Source organism: Haliotis cracherodii, unplaced genomic scaffold, assembly GCF_022045235.1.
Source record: "Haliotis cracherodii isolate W230 unplaced genomic scaffold, xgHalCrac1.p SCAF_12, whole genome shotgun sequence".
Taxonomy (NCBI): Eukaryota; Metazoa; Mollusca; class Gastropoda; order Lepetellida; family Haliotidae; genus Haliotis; species Haliotis cracherodii.
The window spans coordinates 19,307,821-19,323,977 of record NW_027266267.1 but is presented as its reverse complement, the minus strand read 5'-3'; the positions used below and the strand labels follow the sequence as shown (position 1 = coordinate 19,323,977).

Genomic DNA, 16,157 nt, shown 5'->3' with positions numbered 1-16,157 from the left:
TATGCAAGTGTAAAACAGAGCACAGTTTTACGTGTGTTTAAATCTACTACGTATAGAAAAGGAACCAATTATGAGAAACATTGCGCATCTAAATTCAAATTCCAAAAGCATACCATCCCTTCAGCAGCCATGCCACTTCTGCCATATTTACCTGCAACTGTGTATAAAAGTTCATAGATATTACATGCAACACTCTGCTTGTATCCACGATGCAAATGAAGTAATCTACTATATTATTGTTGGTATCTGAGTTGTAAATATTCATTATACATTACCCACTATCAAAGAGTGAATGGTCGTCATGACATGGTGCGATGGTCTAGTCGAGCCTCCTCGTAATTATTTTACAATGACGTCCATGTCACGGAGCCTGGTCACCCAACTCATTAAGTCGCCTCTTACTGCTAGAATAGCTCCTGAAGGCGAACACTCACCCCGAATACCCAAAGGGATATCAAAGTAACAAAAGACGGACAGTGAAACGAAAAGAACACAACACAGAATGTTTCAGTATGATGTAACAAAAACAGATGGTGAATACAATTGGCAGTTCAATCCATAGGGTAGTCTACCCATGAATATCGGGGGTAGAATAGGTCTTCAGCAACCCACGCTTGTCGAAAAGACGACTGTGCTTGTCGCATCGGGATCGGGTGGTCAGGATCGATCACTTGGTTGAAGCTTGTCAACGTATCGTAATTGCGTGGGTGATGTGCATTATGTCAATCACTGCATTGTCTGGTCCAGACTCGATTATTTATAGACCGCCATCATATAACTGGAATATTGCTGAGTGCGGCGTTAAACAACAAACATACAAACCAACATGGAGGAAGTCAATCTTGAATCAGCAATCTCAATTTAACATCTCAGATATCCAATAACCCGACATATTCTAGCAACCATGCCGAAAAACACAATCCTTGCGTTAGTTTTACAGTCTATGCGTATTCTAGAGTCAGTGAGTTGGATTTGAACTTCAAACCGCATTTCAGTTTGGTGAGGTTGAGTTTGTTATATTTGGACATAAAGGACACGGATGATCAGCCCTTTTCTCATAAAAAAAGAAAAATCGGAATCAACCAAACGAGTGCGTATATCACAAGCAATATTTGTTTAGCTAGCGTCCCTAGTTTTCGTTGGCAGGAGAATCCAGTGATATGCCGAACGTATTTGATGACACATTTGAAAAACCCATACTGGCTGACGAAATGAAGAGCTGTGATTATGAGAGTTGCTCTAAAACTTACGCCAGCTTGTTTGTATCTGATCTGACACAGGGTGCAGTAACCAACGGTAACTAAAATCACCGAACCTAATGTAAGAGCTCTGACAATAAGTCTACATGTTTGCCCCTGACTATTGGATGCGATGAAATCACTTACGATCCCCATGTTGAAGATACTGAAGAAGGCAAGACCTCCTATTTGAGGTGTCACTCTCACAGGGAACGGAAGACGGCCTGCAGTAAACAGCCCTTGTAGGATAACCGACACAAGAGCAACCAGCAACTGGTAGCATGTCATGTATGATAGTTCAGTTGACATCAGGCGTCTACTGCGGAACAAATTGAGAGCTGAGAGAAGGAAGCTTATGGCCATGAAACTTAGTTGTACTTCTGACAAGGAGGGTAGTGACAGGTGGAGACCAATAGGGATAGGGGCAGTACAATAACCAAGCATGACACCTAGCCCTAAAAAGAACATCACCTCAAACCCTTGTATTAGTATTATACTCACAGTCGTACATACGCTATCATTTTGGTATCAACGTTGGTTCAATATTTGTCACATCAGTCCAATTTATGTTGTGTGTGGTATTCCTTTCAGTCTGAGAAGACGAGTCTTCAGATACTTTGTCACTGCAATCTGCATTAGCACCATCGCGAATAATGTCACTTGGGTTAACAGAAAATGACGTCTCTGTTACCTGACCATTGGATTCGTCATTGTTCTGGATCTCTGGTCGTGTTATTGCCAAAGAACCATCTTTGAAGGTCACATTATAAACCTGTGACCCACTGGATTTCTGTAGTGTCCAATTTAGACTGAGGCTTGTGTAAGACAATATGCTTGCCCAAACAGATAACAATTATCGAGATATCTGATAGAAGGAACCATTTTGTTGCACTAGTTGGTAGTAGAATCTGTGAAACAGGTTTGATGTAATCTTAGTAGGTGTAGTCGCCACTAAACCTGTTAAACGCTTAAGCCAAGACTTATTCTTCATTCGGAGAAAAGGAAACCCTTTTTACATGATAGCTTCAACATCACCTCCCAGCAAGTAGATGACATTTTGCACATCATGCGTTATTGCCAAAAAGAGAGCCATATTCTCCTAAAAGGCAAACATCGCATTGTGGTCTCCAACAGGCATCTGGGGGTAGACTATGATCACCCAGTTAGCGTTCTCCATCATGCTGCCTCTGTTCCCGACCTCCGGCCTACCGGCTCTCCCATCCCTCTCATGGTATGTACAGGAGATCCCAGATCTCTCCATGCCTCCACACAGCGTCTGTACAATGACACTGTCTTCCGCGGAGTCTTCGTTGAATACAACGTGAGCGGAATTCTGCCGTGTTACTGGTACCATTATTCTACCTTTGTTGCTAGTCTAGTTTTAGTGCACCAGTGTGGTCACATCTAGTCTTGTCTGGTTGTATACCTTGTGATCATTCGGTTAACCTTGTTAACAAACAAGCATCAAACATTATTAGTGTCTGAAGCCTCTAGCAGGGTCCCTTGTGACAGTTGACTGAAGAAGAATAGATAGTTACAATGGTGACCTTATTTATTTAGGGTCATCGTGCCCCGATGGCGTGGTCATGCTGTCAACCACTGGTCTGTCTGTCCCAGGCTATGTACGTGCCGTCATGTGGTAACATGAATATTGTTTGAGTGCGGCGCAAAACGGCATTCACTTAATCACTTCAAACCTTTCACTCATTCCATCATTTTTACTCAGATGAGACAGCGGCTTTAAAATTCTACACGATTACGAAGACATCGATAACACGTTCTGTTTGCTGTTTGTCTTTTTTGTGATAAATAGTTTCTTTAAGTAAAACAAAATGTATTTTAAACACTAAATACAAATTCTAATACCGAATTGGTTTAGTCGCTTTATTTACTATACAGCCTAACATTTGAAAACAACAACAGATTTCCTTTCTTTTACAAATTGAAACCTATTGATCAAATGTTAAAGATTCAGCCAACATATTTATGACATTCTTCGACAGCGAATGGAAGCGTTATTAAGGGAGTCAGTCGCTTTCCTCGCTTTCCTCGCTTTCCTCGCTTTCCTCGCTGTCCTCGCTGTCCTCGTCCCGTACTTTAATGACCGTAAATCTGTACTTGCGAAGATCGATGTCCCCTTTATGGATGAGTATGTCACGTGTTTTGTGTTTCACAAGCTTCAAACTCGATGTTGGGAGGAGGATCTTGATGGCATAATCTACCCTCCCGATATCCATCAGGCTCTCCCAATATCCGAAATGGGTGTCGTAGTTGTTCTTGGCCACCTCGTATTTCGAGAAGAAGTCTGGGTCCATGGTCGTCCCATATACTCCTACAATGCAATATATACAGCGTTGGTATACAGCTTTGTGTATTTGTTGTTTTACACAACATTCACCAATATTTCAGCTGCATTACGGTGGTCTGTAAATCATTCTAGTCTGGACCTGATAATCTAGTGATGGACATCATGAGCACCAATCTACGCAATTGGGATACGATGACATACATCAACCAAATCAGCGAATCTGACCACCCTTTCCCGATAGTCGCCTCTAACAACAAGCATGGCATGCTGAAGACTAATTCTAACCCGGATCTTCAAGGGTCTCGTGTAGATAATCAGCTGACCTTTAGTAAGCATATTTCACCTTTTGCTTGAGTCAAGTAGAGAGAAACCGTGATTGCAATCACATATCTATGGAGATGTCTGTGAATATACGCTAAGTTGTAATATAACTGTCAGTTACAACACTGGTGAAATGTGTCGCCTTTCATCAAGAACATGATATATTGAAAGAAAACACGTCTTCAAAACACTGCTTACTAACCTACCTTCGCCGAAGGCGACATCGCCACCCTGGGGTGTAGAGCGACTTTTCTTGATACACAAACTCTGCTTTATAGCGTTTTTCCCATGCTTATTCGTGTAGTGGTAAAACACTGTATTGCTCATACCTACGGCAAAAATTAATAAAAGTGAGTGAGTGAGTGAGTATGGTTTTACGCCGCTTTTAGCAATATTCCAGCAATATCACGGCGGGGAACACAAGAAATGGGCTTCACACATTGTACACATGTCGGGAATCGGACCAGGGTCTTCGGCGTGACGAGCGAACGCTTTCACCACTAGACTACCCGACCGCCCCTAAATAAAATTGAAATTAATTGTATGTATGATATTGAACAATAACATGTTAGTTCTTAAAGAAACAGTCACACATTGTAGGTGCGCTAGTAGATAAAGGCTAGCATTCAATTATTTATATATTGTTTATTTAGTTTATTTTTGGCCTCGATATCGAACTACAACAGTTGCATACACAACGCAATTACCAGCTCAACTGGGTGTGTCGAATCGATAAACAAGCCAGGCTACTGTTTGTTGGTAGACAGGTACCCAGTCTACGACAACCAATCACACTCTTGATGTCAGTGTGTTTTCTATAGGGATATGCCATTTAAAAATCAGCCATAAATAAAGTATTAATTACAAGAGACAAAGCATATACACTTCAGGAAATTATAAAAACTCTGTTATTGTTATGAATATTAGTATGTATCTGGGGACGTTGATAAAGGGCTTCACGCATGCATTCTTCACATGTGGGAAATCATACACGAGCTCTCACTGCCCCTCAAAATACAGTAGATACAACTAGTAACTACTTATCGAGTATTAGTAACGCTCACCTGTAAGTCTGACGCACGGGCCGATGTAGTTGTATAAGTAACAGCTCTCCTCACTCCGCAGAACGATGAAGGAATTAATCTAGAGGAAAGGGTGCGGCACGTCATGTGATCACAATTATCCGATACCTACTTTTCGTTCTATTTATAAGTCCACGAAGCAAGCATTCTCCGAGAATGATGAATTGTGAGCTGCGAGGGATAAGTGATGTCACGTTGACATGATGCACCCGGTTGTTTCATAGTGTAATATGATCTCCACTCGACCTTTGTGTTCAGTTTCGCATGGGTTGTGTTTCTAACTTCAATAGACAATTAAAAAACAGATCTGTATAAGTCGAGAGATTTCTGAACATATTTCGCTTGGACAAACATGGATCGTTGATATTTCAAAATCCCATTCATGTAAAGCTGGGGGCATTTCTAAAATATATAGTGACACACACAGTGAAAACAAACCTCATCGCTTACACAGACAACTCGGACTGTAGGGGTTTAAAACGAAGTGCATGCTGTGTAACTATTGGCCCACCTTGAACCTCAACTGCCTCAACATCCCATTTAACACGACCTCAGCTTCGTTATGATAATTATCTGCCTTGAATTAACAATGTTAATGTGTCGAGGACATGCTTCCTTACATATTACAGGCATTGTAAACAGGTCTTCGTGTGTGCTGCATTTAAACTTAAACTTTGAAATTAGAGTGTATCAGGGTTTGGGGCTTACACTCTATAGGAGTTGATACACTGCTTCTTTTTAATAACTATGATTAAGTGTCGAGGACACGCTTCTTTATGTATTACAAACATATTTCGGCCAAATCCAACTCATTTAATTGGTGGAAAAGGTTCCAAGCCACAGAGGTCTACGAGCACAGATAATGCTACTGATCCCGCTAGATCCCCTGCTGGTGCCCTCGCAAACTTGTTTCGCAATTTATGTCTCTAAAGTTGACAAACTTGTAAAATGCCTTAGCTACGACACAGTTAGACACTGATTTTTCAATATATTAGACCGTTCTTTTGATAATATAAGCAATTATCCCAGTAATTTCTCCAGATTCCCCGATGGTTAATTCTGACCCGCTCGCCGAATGAAAGGGTGACGCCATGTTTGTTTGCAAACAGTGAAAGTAGTCCCTACTTGACCTTTGATATTTGCATCTCTATCCGCATATGACACCAGCAGATATCGTTTTAATCCGTTGGCTTTAGCCTGCCGAGAAGCCTACCCATTATATGTGTGCGTGTACTTTTCCTTGTATTTCAAGAGAAACCTGATTTGAGTGATAGGACAAAATATACTGAACAATAAAGGGAGGATTCTGAAATATTTTTAAGTACCGTACACATTTAAAGAAGCTCAATCTTCACTGCAAAAATAAATATTCTCCAAAATATTGATGATACCCTCTCAACTTATTGTCTTCACTGTATATTAATAACACATGGCTGCTATGCCGCTGAAGGGAAGTCACCGGACACTTGGTATACCCAGCTGTCTATGAAGGCTAAATAAGTGATGAGTTCGTGTATCCTGGAGAATGTGTTGTAAGGTAATCACAGTTTATTCAAACCCATCGGAAATTGGGGCAGAGCAGGTTCCGCTTCATCCCATGATTACCCTTAGAGCAAAGTGAGGATCAGGTGGTCATCTGGCTGACTGTCGTTGTAACCCGACGGCGTGATTCGTTGCTCATGCTATCAGCCACATGCACATGGCCCAGATGCGATTATGTACAGGCCACTGTGACACAGATGGAACATTGCTGTCTCTTGTGTGCAACAACATTCACTCACTGATTGAGTGTTGCTAAGAATGTCTGTTGAGTAGTTAGTTTGTGGATATTGGAGGCTTATTTATTTTGTCACTGTGCTATTGCCAACACATGTGTGTAAATACAGCAATATATTTATATAGTTCCGGCCAGTGAAAATCCCACTAAATGCATTTATTCAGACTAGTAACATTCTTACTAAATGTTTCAGTTCGGTCCAGTATCAATCTCACTAAATGCATTGGTTTGGTTCAGTAAAAATTTCATTAAATGCATTACTTTGCACAAATTACAATCAAACAAAATGCATTCGTTTCGTCCAGTAACAATTCTATTAAATGCATTAGTTTGCCCTAGTAACAAGCCCATTAAATGCATTAGTTCCGGTCCAGTCACAATTCTTTGAAATCCATTAGTTAGGCTCAGTAACAATCTCACTCAGCAATATTCCAGCTATATTACGGCGGTCTGTAAATAATCGAGTCTGGACCAGACAATCCAGTGATTGATATCATGAGCATCCATCCACGCAATTGGGATCGATGACATGCATCAACCAAGTCAGTAAACCTGACAACCCGATTCAATGAATCTCCTCTTACGATAAGCATAGTTGCTTTTACGGCAATCGTACCACATGCATTGGTTTGGTGAAGTAACAATTCCACTAAATGCGTCAGTTTGCTCCAGTTACAATCTTACGAAATGCATCAGTTCAGTCCAGTTACAATCCCATTAAATACGGTAATTTTGGCAGTAGAAATCCTAATAAAAGCATCAGTTTGGTCCAGTTACAATCCCACTAAATTCATTAGTTTGCCACAGTAATTATCCTACTAAATGCATTAGTTTGCCACAGTAATTATCCTACTAAATGCATTAGTTTGCCACAGTAATTATCCTACTAAATGCATTAGTTTGCCACAGTAATTATCCTACTAAATGCATTAGTTTGCCACAGTAATTATCCTACTAAATGCATTAGTTTGCCTCAGTAAACTTCCTACTAAATGCATCAGTTTGGGGCCGAATATTTTCCGAAATGACACATGAAACATTATAGAGAAGTGCAAGGATTCATTGGTATGTTGATACAGGAAGAACACAACGCCAATTTACCAGATGTTTGAATATTCCCCCAGCGACCATTGCCAGCACAAGCACTCAGTACAAAACTAACGAAGCCTTTCTGAGCCTCCATGTCCAGATGCCAAGCGGGTCGTCACGTTACGCAGAGATGGAAACACCCGTCTGTTGTACTTGGACGCCGATAACTGAGATCTGAGATCTGAATGCCAATTACAAAGGCCTAAGTGGACACACACGCTACTCTTTGACGTTGGCCCCGTCTATGTTCAAGTCACAATGACGCTAGTGACACCAAGATCCACGACTGCAACATGATGCATCGATGGTGTCCACTAACACCTGCAGTGGAGAACGCCTACAGTGTTCATCCAAAGCGATGTTTCCTCCTTAACTTGGAGTGTTCTTATGAAGGAGTGAATTGTGCAAGGCATGTTTCGAGGTAAAATATGCTCTCACGAATTTGGTCTTTCCATGAATGTTCATTCAAGTTGTATTTTTTCATTTGCACTTGATGGGTGTCTTGGTATCATCAGTTGGAATCTGCCTTATCAGCACAAGCTGTTGGTTGTGTTCAGTTGATCTCCAGTTTTTGGATGGTGGGAAAAGGTCCATTGAAATATTGCACAGCTCATTTCTATCAGCCTCCACGAGTTTCTCTGGCACGTTCACGAAAACAAAGTTCCAGTGTTCGGATGGGGACAATATTCCAGGACAAAAGGTCTCGTCAACACAGGTATTTGTTATGTAGTCATCGAACTGGGTTGCGGTATCCCAAGGGGTATTTCCAAGACACCGATGAATGATTCCTGAACTAAGTTGATTGGGATGTCAGGGTTCTGTTTGCACATATTGGTGGTACAGTGCGCTGAACAACAGATTCCGAACCGTCTTCAAATGTGTCTGTTAAAGGATAAACCTCGGATTGTCCTGACAGCTTGCATATCTGCATCAAGATTGGTTGAGGTGGCGAACAGTCAGCATCGTCAACACACGACTGAAGGATGGGTGTGATAGGGGTGGGATTGGATAGCATGAGATGTAGGGGGTGCGGGGAGGGTGGTGGGGTTGGGGGGTGGTTGTGTTTCCTATCTTAAAGGCTGGAAAGCTTATTTCTTAGGAATTTTGTCATTTTCCACTTTGTACATCACCTGAGACTAAATCATAAATGTTATGGTGTGGCTTGTTCCAAAATAACACACAATTTTGCACTTTCCACAGAAACCACAATGAACACACTTTCAGTGCTCACATGTCACAGAACGGTTAATGAGGGGTGGTTGTAGTCAAGAAACACCTGCTGACAACATTTCTGCTTTACAATATGTTGACTTGACCTAGGATATGACATAGTGAAGATGACATCATAAGAACAAAATATTATTTACAATACGTAAAGATCACAAGTTGGGCATACGTTCCAATAACGTATATACTATATACGTCTACATAGAGGTTTTAACGCAAGTGTGTTTTGGGATGGTAAATATCCTGCATTAGGAATAAACATTGTATTTAGCGAGCCTTGGCATGTATTATTTGAAGTAACTTTTTGTTCTAATTTTTTTTTCACCTTATTGGACTAATCATTTGCCGTGCTGTCTGTGATAAATAGTTTTTCATAGTTCCGTCATTTGAATTGTCACTATGATTCGACTGTGCATACATTTATACGTGCTTACGTACGTGCGTGGGGACGGACACACACACGATCACTCGCACACACGTACTCACGCACACACGCATACACACACATACATAAGTAGATAAATCATACAGACACACACACACGCATGCGCGCACACACACATACATACATACATACATACATACATACATACATACATACATACATACATACATACATACATACATACATACATACAAGCATACAAGCATACATACATTTAGTAAACTAAGGGTATAACGAACCTAAAGTAACCACTAATTTTAGTTTGTTATAACCGTTGTTCGTTATTAGCATATATACAACATATATACAGCAATAATATACAGAATATTGAAATAACATACATGAATATCCTTGACCGAAGTAACGCTACCAAATCTTTCACACACACACATTAAATATATGACTATATTATAATAAGTATATTTCATTATTTACATATTTTAATTTCTTTCTTCTTAAATACTGTGATTGTGATACTGATTATTTTCATAATATGATTTTGATACTGATTATTTTCATAATGATAATAACCTCTGAGAGTGCGTCTGATCATAGATGACATAACTCTGAGTTGTTGAGGTCTCTTGATCCATGATGAATCATGAGTAGGATTCTACGAAATACTGATTTTCGTTGACCTGAAAATATAAACAGAATATATATGTTCATGTTCTGTACTTTGCTTAATTTCCTTTTTATTTCTGTTCTTATCTTATATTTATCATTTCATCTATATCCGACTTTATATATGTTATATAATTATTTTTTTATAGTTGTGTAATAATACCCTATACAACTATTAAAAAGAAAACTCGTTATCCTAATTGACCGCTACTTAAATAAATCTGGTTCCGTTTTTATACAAAAAGGATATGTAAACCATCATTTTTTATCTGATATAGTTTCGTGTCTATCCGGAACCAAAAAACAGTTTTCATTTTCCTGATACAGTAACCAAATGTTTTCTGTACGGATTTTAGAAATGTAACGCTGTAAACCAACAACCTTTGCTTTGTCATCTATTAAATTTACATATATTTCAGTATGTTTTAATAAAGAATTAAATTCCAAATTTTGTTGACCGAATTATTCAGAAGTTGTCTGCACATGTTACACGGTTGTTTAGCATGTGTGTATGATTTAAATAAGACATCAAACATAGTTATACTATTTCTATTGTCGTCATATCATCTTCCTCAGTGTTGAACATATATGAAATTTTGACTTTTTGTTGCAAAAAAACCCAGCAAAGTCCTACAGGAAGTCAATTTAGCCATATTTAATCATGATGTGCAACATTCCATGCTAACGTAGTTGTTATCAGTATTCGTTCTATGAAGACAACTTTGAATCTTTGATGCTTTTACGACCTAATTTATTTTGATATAGTAACCCGTCAGTGTACATATCCTGGGTTCGGAAATCAAAAAACACCGTGCATACACGCACAAGAGTGTATGTCTGCAGCGAGACTGATGACGTTTCTCCTTCATGGAAATCACCATACTCAGTTGCAACGCGATTCATAGCTATTCAGTTAGACATGGTCTCTACAATGTTAACCTTGATCTCTTGATCTAACCAGCCATTGTCGCTCAGAAAACATGCAATATTCCCAAACTCATCAAACTGTCTTTGTGACAGATCTAGGGCAACAACAAAGACAAGCCATGGAGGTGTGCAAAACACGCAGGTATTTATGACCCACGTACTTAATGGGTCAGCGCACATAACAACTTTCTTAGCTCCCACTCGATACTTGGTGAATAGATGTTAATATGAAAGTCTCGTTGCATAACCCATGTAAAAGAATGGGTTTTACGAGCCTTGCTCAAAAGTTGTTTAACAAGGTTTACAACATTCAAGGCTTAAGTAAAGCTTTCATAAACGTTTATGGTAGACATCTGGAGGACATTTCAAATTTGATGCATCAATGTCAAAAATGTCAAAGCAATTACTTATTTTAACTGATACATCTGTGTACGAAATATTTTTGTGTGTTGTTTTCAGCTGAACAATGTATTTCCTGTCACTATTGAATGTGTTTGTGACTGATGCTCACCTTTGTGCGAACACCTGGTAGCATCACTGTTTGTAACAAATCGACAGGGAAATATTGCAATCTTCAAAGCAAATACACGGTGACTTGTTATTATGTTGAAAGACACTACTGCTTCCCGCTATATAAAGGAAATGAAGGTGACAACAGAGCAGAGTAGATGGTGCGAATACGAATATATCATGAGCATGTGTTTATGAAACACCATAAATTAGTCAGTTCTTCTGAGTGACACTTTCCCGATGTCATGGTTAATAACGGGATAGCTCTTACCGCTTTACCGTCCTTATTTCAAACGATAGGTCCTCCCCTACTGATGTCACAGTGTCTGTTATGGATTTGACCTCGCTGCACATTTCCTGGAAACAGGAATTTAATGGAGGATCGGCTCAGATTTTCACTGTTGAATACTGCAAAGACAATGAACACAGGCTTAAGGCAGGATCATATCTAGACACAGGAAGAGGGAAGTATACCATGTTAGGATCATTACAAGGAACATCTATGAAGACAGTATGTACACTGTATCTATTGAGGGCAGGACAGAATCACGATTAAAAGGCATGCCAATATATTTGATGTTGTGACTTCCTCGCAAAGTCAATATTTTTAATGAGCACTTTACAGGCGTATGGATCAATGAAATCTAATTTTGAAACGTCAAAGAAATAATACAGATTAGAATTATTATAATAATAACTAGGTAAACAAAACCACATATTGACTATTCACCATTGAATATTCTTAACAAAAATGTGTTTGTCTATTTTATTCTTCTCAACAAAGTAAATATTATGTTTTGTTTTGATTCAACAGGAAAATTAATGCATATTTATATGCGTGGTTAAGTCTAAAATGATGCTATATAAAAAAACAACATTTGTATGATTTTTTTGTTTTAGATCCGGTGGTGATAGCAGGCATTTCTATCGGTGTGCTGATAGTGATAGCTGTTGCAGTCATCATCGTCTTATCCACGAAGTCCCGGGCGTGTAGTAAAGAAAACAAGTAGGTAAACTGTACAACAAAGTATGTAATGACTGGAACTGCATATTCAAAGAACTTTTTGCAATCTGAAAAAAACTGAAAAGTAAATTCAAGGCACATGATGATTCCTTCGTATTCTTTTCTTCTCATGTATATATATGTTTCTATATATATATATATATATATATATATATATATATATATATATATATATATATATATATATATATATATATTATTTTCCAATGGCGTTACATAATGTAGATATGTGTTGTTATCATGTGTTCCTAATTGACTCTTTTTTGTGATTTTACTTGTTTTTCAGGATGGGATAAAAACACTCACACTAATCCTACCAGTACTAATAATGATAACCCGTCTTAAGATGCAAATTCATAAGCAATCATAAGAATATATTTCATGCATTTATTTTAAACTATTTCTTCTAGGCATCGTCAATAACGCGATGGCAGATTTCTAATCGGGGTGGAATACTCGTGTCATTTCATTTGCATAACAGAGTGTTTGACTTGGTATTTATATTGTACACATTAACAAACGAACATCTCCCCACGTATTAAAGGGAGCATACACATTCAATAAATCGTTCCTGAAACACAAGAGACGAAGAGTTGTCTCCCTTTTAAGTCGTTACTGCGCAGTAAGGTTGTTCCGGGTATCAAGATATCATCGATATCACATGACACTGTTATGACAACGCCGCAATCTTTAATGCGTGTCTCGCACATGCATACCTCCCCCTCTTGTGCAAGGTGTGTAGAGTTATTGTTATTTTTTATGAACTGTTGCGCCTTTTATAATCATTTTTAAAGTAACAATGATGTAACATAACAATCATCATGTTATGTTTGAAGCATAAGATATCATGAATTGGGCGAGTCGTTTGAAATATGCCTTAGAATAACCAGGATTGGCTTGAACTCGCTAAAAATATCAATACTATGTGCATATATGATTAAATACAATATTATAATTCATAATACGAGTATTGAATAGCATATTCCTAATAAATAATTGGCGTCTACTCTCAATTTGTAATTCAAAACAAAATGTAAAATTCATATCAGTTCAAAATGCATACTGCATCGGTTTACCCTGACCACTGTTCCGTCGTTCAGTGTTACAACACAACGCACTATCAACGGAAAATAACGCGAAATCTGCTGGCATTGCATAGTGGGAACAAATTGAATTATATACATTTTTATAAGTTTTAGTGATTTAAACTTAACGAGTGTTTGAAAGTGAGGTAGGTGAGGCATCAGCGGTCAACATTATGTCTGACGCAACTGTGACTTGTATCATAATGTTACCTTGTTTTTTAGGCAAACAATCGACATGTGTTTGTGACGGGTGCCACCGTAGGGGCGTATACACTCACTCACAATCACTTTTCGCGAACACCTGGTATCATCCCTATTTCATAGAATTCGTCATGTTTGTTATTTAGTCGGATTCGTACAATGGGTCTTATGATTATGGAAAGGATTAAATCGATTTTATTTACATGAGTTTACCAAAGGGAATTTACGAATATATACATATTCATATGAAACTCGTGACGATCAGGGTTAGAATTAATTTTCAGCAAACCAAGTGTCACAAGAGGCAACAATGCTTGGCGCAAAAGGCTGTGACTTGAACTGAGGCGACTTACAGTTAGGCTCGGTGACTTGGTTGATGCATGTCATCATATCACAATTACTTAGATCGATGTTCATGATGTCAATCACTGGGTGGTGTGGTCCAGACTCGAATATTTACAGACCGCCGTCATATAGCTGGAATATTCCTGAGTGTGGCGTTAAACAACAAACATACAAACATAACATACAGATGTAAGTCGTTGCATCTATAAATGTGATAACTACAATTAAGACATGTAGATTCCCTCATATATCATTCAGATCAAATGTGTACTTGGCTTCATGAAATTACAAGCAATAGCTAAGAACTACAGATAAGGATTCAGAAATCACAGTATGGGACTAAAATCACAGTATGGGACTAAAGAATGTATCTATATATTAATAAGCCTTGAACATACTTTTTAAGTGTCGTACTCGTCCTTAGAAACAACTTATTCATATAATATCCGACGATCAGGGTTAGAATGGACCCTCAGCAACCAAGTTGTCACATGTACAAGGGGCGACATGCTTGTCGTAAAAGGCGACTGACGGTGACTTGAACTAAGGTGACTAACGGTCAGGCTCGGTGACTTAATTGTTGCATGTCATCGTATCACAATAACGTAGATCGGTGATCGATGATTTTTAAGTCTGTCTATAGTTGTCCTTAGAAAAAATGTTCCTTTGATATGAAAAAAATATGATGATCATTATCAACACACAAGATAAACTAACAGTAAAAAGTAACAGAACTTCAAGTAAAATTTGATGTCAGATTATTTCATTCTGAAATTAAATTATGCATCTTTCAATATATATTCATGAAGATATCTCCTCGTGATTTATAATTTACTCGTGCATGTTCATGCACAAATTAGATGTTAGCGTGTATGTTGGAAACATGACACTCACACACGTGTATTTTTTTAATGCAAATAGCACACAGTGGCATCCAAAATCATGGCAGAACACAACTCATCATTGTTATGGCAATGAGTTGTTAGATGTCCCCTCTTTAAGAGTGTGTCGTACTGTCTCCCTTTACCAGGTATTGGTTTGGTCGATGAGTTTTTAGATGACGCCTCTTTAAGGGTGTGTCGCACTGTCTCCCTTTACCAGGTATTGGTTTGGTCGATGAGTTGTTAGATGTCCCCTCTTTCAGGACGTGTCGTACTGTCTCTCTTTACCAGGTATTGGTTTGGTCGATGAGTTGTTAGATGTCCCCTGTTTAAGGGTGTGTCGTACTGTCTCCCTTTACCAGGTATTGGTTTGGTCGATGAGTTGTTAGATGTCCCCTGTTTAAGGGTGTGTCGGACTGTCTCCCTTTACCAGGTATGGGTTTGGTCGATGAGTTGTTAGATGATCCCTCTTTAAGGGTGTGTCGCACTGTCTCCCTTTACCAGGTATTGGTTTGGTCTATGAGTTGTTAGATGATCCCTCTTTAAGGGTGTGTCGCACTGTCTCCCTTTACCAGGTATTGGTTTGGTCGATGAGTTGTTAGATGATCCCTCTTTAAGGATGTGTCGTACTGTCTCCCTTTACCAGGTATTGGTTTGGTCGATGAGTTGTTAGATGATCCCTGTTTAAGGGTGTGTCGTACTGTCTCCCTTTACCAGGTATGGGTTTGGTCGATGAGTTGTTAGATGATCCCTCTTTAAGGGTGTGTCGCACTGTCTCCCTTTACCAGGTATTGGTTTGGTCTATGAGTTGTTAGATGATCCCTCTTTAAGGGTGTGTCGCACTGTCTCCCTTTACCAGGTATTGGTTTGGTCGATGAGTTGTTAGATGATCCCTCTTTAAGGGTGTGTCGCACTGTCTCCCTTTACCAGGTATTGGTTTGGTCGATGAGTTGTTAGATGATCCCTGTTTAAGGGTGTGTCGTACTGTCTCCCTTTACCAGGTATTGGTTTGGTCGATGAGTTGTTAGATGATCCCTCTTTAAGGATGTGTCGTACTGTCTCCCTTTAACAGG

At 38.9% G+C, this 16,157-nt stretch overlaps 1 pseudogene; it reads right to left on the bottom strand.

Annotated features, from left to right (window-relative positions):
• Nucleotides 1–991: 991 nt before the first annotated feature.
• LOC139457993 (uncharacterized) lies at nucleotides 992–2,592 on the bottom strand (annotated as a pseudogene).
• Between the last annotated feature and the right edge of the window lie 13,565 nt (nucleotides 2,593–16,157).